The sequence below is a fragment of the Cupressus sempervirens genome, chromosome 8 (genome assembly GCF_028749045.1).
Source record: "Cupressus sempervirens isolate cs-2001-9-10 chromosome 8, ASM2874904v1, whole genome shotgun sequence".
Classification (NCBI taxonomy): domain Eukaryota; kingdom Viridiplantae; phylum Streptophyta; class Pinopsida; order Cupressales; family Cupressaceae; genus Cupressus; species Cupressus sempervirens.
The window spans coordinates 500,941-508,947 of NC_143125.1; positions in this window are offsets into that span (position 1 = coordinate 500,941).

The window sequence follows — 8,007 nt, forward strand, 5'->3', positions numbered from 1 at the left end:
GTGTTCTGGATTATTTGCACCTTTTCAAAAATTCAATAACCCCGAACATATTATAACAATTGAATTTCTTTGAGAGGTAAGGCATCGTTAATTTAACCAACTCTCCCAAATTCTACAATAATAATAATAATAGCTAGAGCTCTAAAGACTTTTTGATGAATAGTCATTTTCTATTTATAAATAATATATTTAGTTACAATTCACAAAAAAAAAAAGTTGAGGGATACAAGATCATCTTGTACAAGTTCACCGGCCGAAGTTAGAATCAACAACTATTCATCAAAAAAAAATTTATAAGAAGCAACCCTCATGCAACCAAAGCAATGCCAGCTAAGAGGGGTGGTTCATCTTGATCATGATATCCCCAGTCATCCCTGGGATTGGCAAGCGTGCTAGGAACAGTCCAACCGTCAGCAACATCATCGAAGACCTGGTATGCATCTTTGGTATTAGCCCGCGAGGGTGAAATAGCCAATTCCAGACGAAAGGGCCATTTACCAAACACAACACGTCGAGCACCAGGAGGGGGAGCCGCCAAGCCTGGGCACCATTCTGTGCCACTATGAAGCAGAGAAGCCGAGCGACAACACCAACCACCATTGCCACCATTGGGAGAGTGGTGGTGGGAAGCTTGCGAGCATGGCATATGTGAGCGGCGGCCAAAAGAATTGTGCCCCCGACGGCGGCCCTTGGGTGACATAGTATCAACCGAAGCATCAAGAGGTACTCTAGCAATCGTACAAGGAGCATTACCGCAATGATTGAGAAGCCCCTGAAGTGGACCACCTCCAAAGTCATCTTATTGGCTTACACTTGAATCTGCATCATTACATTATTACAAATGCATGCTTTGGTGTACATAGCAATATTTATGTCAAGAAAACTATGAGTGAAAAGAACAACATTTCTATCTTTCCATAGAGTAAAAAAAATCTCCATCCTTAAAGTATGCCAGATCTAGGTAAATTTACTAAGAAACCTTGGAGAATCACCTAAGACAACCATATGCCAAGAAAAAGGTTCAGGTCGAAACGACTTAAAGAAATCATGAATCCAATGCCAATAGTTTTGAGCACATCTGCAAAACCAAAAAATATGCAAAAAAGACTCCGGCACTCCACAAAATGGACATTGAGGATTCGAAACCCCAATATGCTTGAGCCAAGGCCCAAGGGGGAAGACCTTGAAAAACCAGGCACCAAGCAAAATGAGCAATCTTGGGTTCAGTTTTGGCACTCCAAATAGTGTTGAAATGTTTTTTCCAGTGAAAAAGGGAAGACTGCAAATGCCAACGCTGGTTGAGAGTATCCACCATCGGCAAATGGGGAGAAAGCCATCGATACCCCAAGTTTGGCTTGTAGCTGGTAAAGCGAGTGGCAAGATACCACTTCCAGTCTGTCCACCAAGGTCGAACAGACTAAATACCCACCTTGTGAATTAAGTGATCTGGAATTGCAAAAAGCAATAGATCAAAAGTTTGTTGATCTGAATTGGCAAGATAGAACTAGACTTGCATGTCTTCCCACGATCTAAGATTCATAGAGACCCTAGAAAAGAGGTCCTTAGAAGTCTTGATGACATTTGAAAAAATGCAGAGCACTAGCACCTTGAGTCTTGGCCAGAGGAATACCCTGAATGGAAAACAAAGGAGACCACCAAATGTTTTGTCGATTCAAAGAGAGTCCATCACAGAACCCATCACCAAACCATCAAAGCCAAAGTTTGACAGCTTCCCAAGCTTCCATATGCTTTTAATAAAAAAAGAGCCTTGCATGTGGACTAGTTCCCACATTATGAGAAGAGTTTGAAAGCCAATCCCCTTCCATGTAGGCCTATTAACAAGGAACCCACAAGAAAATACAATGCCAAACCAGAACTTTCCAAGCTTCATCTCCAGTAATGGCACTTCTAATCCATTTGACACAAAGAGTGAGGCCTTGCTTCTATGTGGAGAGAAGGCCAAGGCCTCCAAACTCTTTGGGGAGACAACAAAAATTTCAAGCAACTTTGTGAAAGCCATGATGGTCGAAACCAAAAGCCCAAAGAAAATCACGAAGCAATCGCTCCAATTTCAGATAAGAGGCTTTGGAAGGAGCCCAACAAAAAGAATAGTAAACATGCATAGTGGCCAGGACCTTGGAGAAAATTTGAAATTTTTTTCGCAAGAGAAAGGGGTTTGGTAAGCCAATAGTCAAGCTTCTTTACAATCTTGACAAGCACAGTGTTCCAAAATCAACTGGTGAAGCGTGAAAGGCAAAGGGAATGCCCATAAAGTAGAAAATCTCCCCATGCGTGACCCATTTCCATTCAAATTGCTCAAGCCAAGCTAAGCTGGCAAAAAGATTGCCGATAACAGAGCATTTTGTGTCATTGAATAGCAGAGCCAAAGGCTTGACAAAAGGTGTCAAGAAATTGCAAAGCATTAGTGATGTTTTCCTCATCCTCCAAAAGAGTGAGAAAGGAATCATCAGCAAAGTGTTCATTGACCAACCCATGAACCAAACCATGAACCAAACCAAAAGAAATGGAGTGGGCTAGCAAGTAGCCAAACCCTCTAGCAGCAAGAACATATAAAGTTAGAGCTAGAAGGCAACCCTGCCGAATGGAGCGAAAGAGCCCAAAGGCTTCAAATTGAGAGCTATTGATAGTAATACAAGCATTAGCATCTCCAAAAAGCATCTCCACAAATTGAAGAAAATTGGAACCGAAACCAAGAGCTTGGAACATAGCCAAAATGAAAGGCCATTCAATCCATTCGTAGGCTTTGGCAAAATCAATTTTCAAAAACACAGACGGCTGATTGGACTTGCAAGCCCACTCCATACCTTCCCTGTCAAGAATATACCTAGACTTAATAAAGCTAGTTTGATCTGGCCGCACAATTTAAAGGTAGGAGATGGTGAATTTTAAGAGAATTTGTCCTAGTAATAATCTTGTAAGACACATTAAGTAGGGTAATGGGCTGCTAGTTAAAAATATCCTTAGAATCACCAACTTTAGGTATGAATTTTATGTTTCCTTTATTGATAATAGCTCCTAGACTCTTAGAATGATAGGCTTCAAGATAAACTTTGTGCAGGTCGGGATCAATATACTCCTAGAGGTGTTTGTAAAATTCACAAGGAAACCCATCACACCCGGGTGACTTGTCATCAACCATGGAGAAAACTACCTCCTTGAGGTCTCGGATGGTGAGAAGTTGTTTATAGAAAGCACATTGCTCAACCACTAGGTAGTTTGGAGTAACAAAAATACACTTTCTGAGGGCTTCCTCCCGAGCAACCGAATTTTCTTGCAAAGCAAACACATTTTTGTAATGGTGAACAAAAGCTTGTAGGATGTTAAGGAGACTGGAGAGAACAAAAGTGCCATGTTTGATTTTTTAATCCCAAGATTGGTATGATGGGCTCTAAGAGCCTGAAAATTCCTTCGAAGCCTTATTGCCAATCTCCAACCAATGGAAGCGAGCTATTATCTGCAACTTGTTTGTCATGACGAAGCTTGGCAAGCTGGATTTGAAAATCAACATCAAAACGGTTAAGGGTGAGAGCCTCAGAAGCTTTCTTGAGAGTCATGGTAGTAGATTCATAAGACTATCATCTGAAAAATGCCAACTGTCACCCATAGATGCGCAAAAATCTAGCAGTTCTGGTAACAACATCATTCCACCACTGAATACACCCTATCTGAGAATGTGGATGTGGCTCTAAATTTTAGACATGTAAGATATGAACAGTAGTGGAAGCATGCATCATCACTGATGTATTGAGGAATAACTAAGTCCTAACAACCCGCTAGACAGCTATGTGCCACAAGATGGAAAAATAAATGGGATAGTGGTCTGATAATGCCACATCTAGCAGAGGAATGAAAGGTAAATCTTAATCTTTAGAAAAGGAGAAAAAATATTGTGCAGTAATCATGGCATGATCGAGACATTTTAAAATGTGATAAGAGCCAGCTCGAAAGTTGGACCAAATATGTCATACCCCACTATGCTGGCAACGATTAGTATTGGGATCAAAAAGGCCCAATTTATTATGCATGTAGTAGCAAGCTTCCCTTTCCCCAGCTATCTAGTAAAAAGGAAAAATGTCATCTTTGTCAGATGCCAGCTTAACCATATTGAAGTTGTATATGCATAAATGTGGCCTATGCTTCACACACACACTTCAACATGGTCCTTGTATGTGGATTCATCTTGGAATGAACATGAGATTGTTCATCGAAGAGATCCAACAAGTCGACCTATTGCCTTCTATCTAGAAGGATTTTACATGTTTATGCTCTCAGAGTTGAGATGCAGGCAACTAGACCATTCTAGAACAAAAGGTTTTGAATGCAATTAAGACAATGTGATAATGCAATTACTCTATATGAAAGATGCAAGTAATCTAATAACCTGTAAAACAAATTAGACTATATGTATGCATATTAAAACTATATGATATTTAAATCTAAGAAATGGAAAGCTTATGCTAATAATGAGTGAGTGAGTGCACAATTCAGCAAAGATTCGATATCAATTCAATTCAACCTTTGTAATGAGGAATAATGAGCCCCTTAAATAGAATCTAGAAATGGATCAACAATCAGGATTAGATAGAAGATTTAGTTAGATGGAAACTTCCTTGTGCAGGCGAAGTGAACTGTTTTGGATTTGAGTGTGATAAGTAGTTAACTAAACTTGTCACAAGTGAGAGAACAAGTTAACTAGATTAATTCCAATTCGAGAGATAGTTCACTTAGAGTTTCCATTTCAGAACTGAAGAGAAGATTTTGAAGATATTATTTAATTTAATAAAGTGATATATGATCTCATAAATGCCTTTTCTATTTAATTGAATAATTACATTCAATTAATTAAAATAAGCATAGTTATTAAATTAAATATTTTTATTCCCTAGTACATTAGCCTTAGGAGATAATTTAATTTAATTAAAGTATAAATACTTCAAATTAAATTAAATCTTAATCAGTAGGTTTAATGTGACTAATATGAGTCAATACTTTAGGAATTAAATAAAGAGTATGATGAATGCAGATTTAGGGTTTTCTGCATTTGACAATTAAGTCAAGTAGCGAGTAGCAGAATAAGAATTGCTTAGTGACATAGGACTTCATAATTGACCAAAATAAACCAGAATTGGTTGTCATGGCAATGAGCCAATTTTGGGGTATTACATTTTGGCCCTCTTTGAATGAATGTGCGAGCAACATGTTTGATTCAAAAAAAATCAGAAAGCATGATGCGAGGATCAAGAAATGAGATTGGTTCCAAAATTGATGATATAGAGACCAATTGATAAACTTTTAAGGACCATCTCCAAAACGGAGCTTAATCCTAATGAATCCAAGTAGAGCACCTAGATACCTGAATTGATAAGCATTCTAAAGGTTTCCTTCAGAATGAAGTTTAACCTTTAAGGATCCAGACAGAACATCTAGATACTTGAGATTGATAGCATTTAAAAGATTGTTCCAGAACAGAGCTTAACTTTTAAGGATCCAAATAGAACATCTAGATACCTGAGATTAATAGCATTTAAAAGATTGTCTCCAGAACAAAGCTTGGCCTTTAAGGATCCAGATTGAACATCTAGATACCTGAGATTGATAGCATTTAAAAGATTGTCTCCAGAACGGAGCTTAACTTTTAAAGAACTAGATAGAACATCTAGATACCTAAAATTGATAGCATTTAAAAGATTATCTCTAGAACAGAGCTTAACTTTTAAGGATCTAGATAGAACATCTAGATACCTAAAATTGATAGAAGACAACAAGATCAAATTATGGTTCATAGAATCATCCTCAGAACGAGGCTTGATCCTCAGGAGTCGAGGTTTAGATTGTCCCGATACCTATCCATAGGATTCTTTATAAGATGCGATGGATGATAAAGATGCTAGAAAAGAGGAGAATAAGATGCCTCAAGTGATGAGATGCCCCGAGTGATGAAGATTTAGATTGATTTGAAATTCAAGTTCAATGATGTAATCATATTGCCCCATCGGGAGCGAAATCGAAAGATGACACACCAGAAATATGATATAAAGCATTATGTTGAGAGATGTAGAAGAAATACGAGATGTAACAGATGTGCAGAAGAGATCAGAATGATCAAAAGAAAATTCAAAGTCAATTCAACATGATTTCGAGGTCCAGAAGACCAAGTTTAACCAAGATTTGACCAGAATTGACCACAGTTGATTTGAGTGGACTTTTTCCAAAATAAATTTTGAAAACATGAAGAATTTTGAGTTTAAAAGATTCCAAGAATCACAAAGTATCAAAAAAATTTGGACTGCACAAGCATTCGATCGCGTCGGTCCCAAAATTTTAAAATGCGTTCTTGAGTTGTTAAAGTGTGTCAGATTTCAAATTCAATCTCGAAAATGATTTCAAAGCAGCCAAAATAGCCAAGAGGGTGATTAATCGATCATTTGCGTAGTCATTGAGAAACATGATACTTTTAAGAAGCTGACAATCCCTCATCACAAAGAATGCAAGTAGATTTGTAATTGAACCATGTGCTCATGCAGTGTAACCCTATGCTAGATGCAACCTTAAACTAGATGTAACCCCAGGTTTGGTTACCAAGCCTCGACAATTATCATCATTGAGCATGTAACAAAACCTCAAATGTTGTACATGTACACACCTAAATTCGATTACACTGCTTTGGTAATCTAATTTAGCCATCTCTAAAGGCATCGTTAATTAAATTCTTATTTAATTAATCCTTTGGCATCCCCTAGTTGATTAATTTAATTAATCATCTATAGTCCTAATTGATAAATCAAATAACCTATCATTTATCAATTAAATCCTATTCTCCTATCTAATTCCAAAATCCCCATTTATTAAATAAATCTATTTGATAAATAAATCCCTCAAATCTAAAAGCCCCTAACTTATCCCTCATCCTCCATTTAGCCTAATCCACCCCATCCACCCATACTAACCAAGCTTAGCCACTAACTCACCCAACCTCATTAATACCATCCACTTGCACATCTCTAACATCCCTAATCTAATCCTAAACCCAAGCCTAATCCACCCCCTAATGTTGTCACATTCCCTAAACAAGTTTAAGACTTTCCTAAACCAAACCAAAGTCTCCCCTCAAAATATCCCAACCACAAACTTGATGAAGCCCACAAACCCTTAAATGCTCTTACAAGCTCACTGATGACTCTTACACCTCTCCCACTCATGACTCTTACATCCCTCTTACATACTCAACCTCCCTCATCAAGCTTTTAACCAACCCCTTATCCTATCCTCTCACACTCATCCTCCTTGTGACAAGTGTCACCTTCCCATTGGTGCTAAACAAGTACAATCCATGTGCTCTCCTTTGAGTGCATCCTAGCCCTCCTTAATCTTTCATCTCTCCTTGCATCTAAGCCATCCATCCCTCTACCCCTTGGCCTATAAATTGAATCCCCTCCCAAGCCATTTCATCACAATCCTTTTAGTAAAGTCATAATGCTATTTTGAAAGCCAAATCCATACCCATACCCTTATAATGTCAAATTGAGAGCTCACAAAGCTACCAATTTTCCATTACCCATCTCCATCCATTGAAGCCATCTTGAGCATTTGAGCACACATACCAAATCTAAGCAAATAGACTCATCCCCAAAATAAGAAAGGCATTCATTAAGAGAACCTCGTAATGGTTCATATTCTCAATTGAGGGCTTATCTTAGTCTCTCTTATATGTTATGGTGGTTTAATGTGTGAATGCTTTTGTTTTCATTAAATTAGTGTTTTTAGCATATTAGATTAGTGTATACAGTACAATTCCCACTGACATTGCAATCATAGGAATATGAATATGACATTTGTTCTAGTTTTTTTGGGATTAAATGTAAGCATTCAAGGCACAAGAAGCCAAAATGACTAGAACATTTGTCCCTTTTAATGTAGCAAGTTAGCATAAGCATCAGAGCATAAACGCTAGGATGACCAGAATGTTTCTTGCATGGCAGACACACC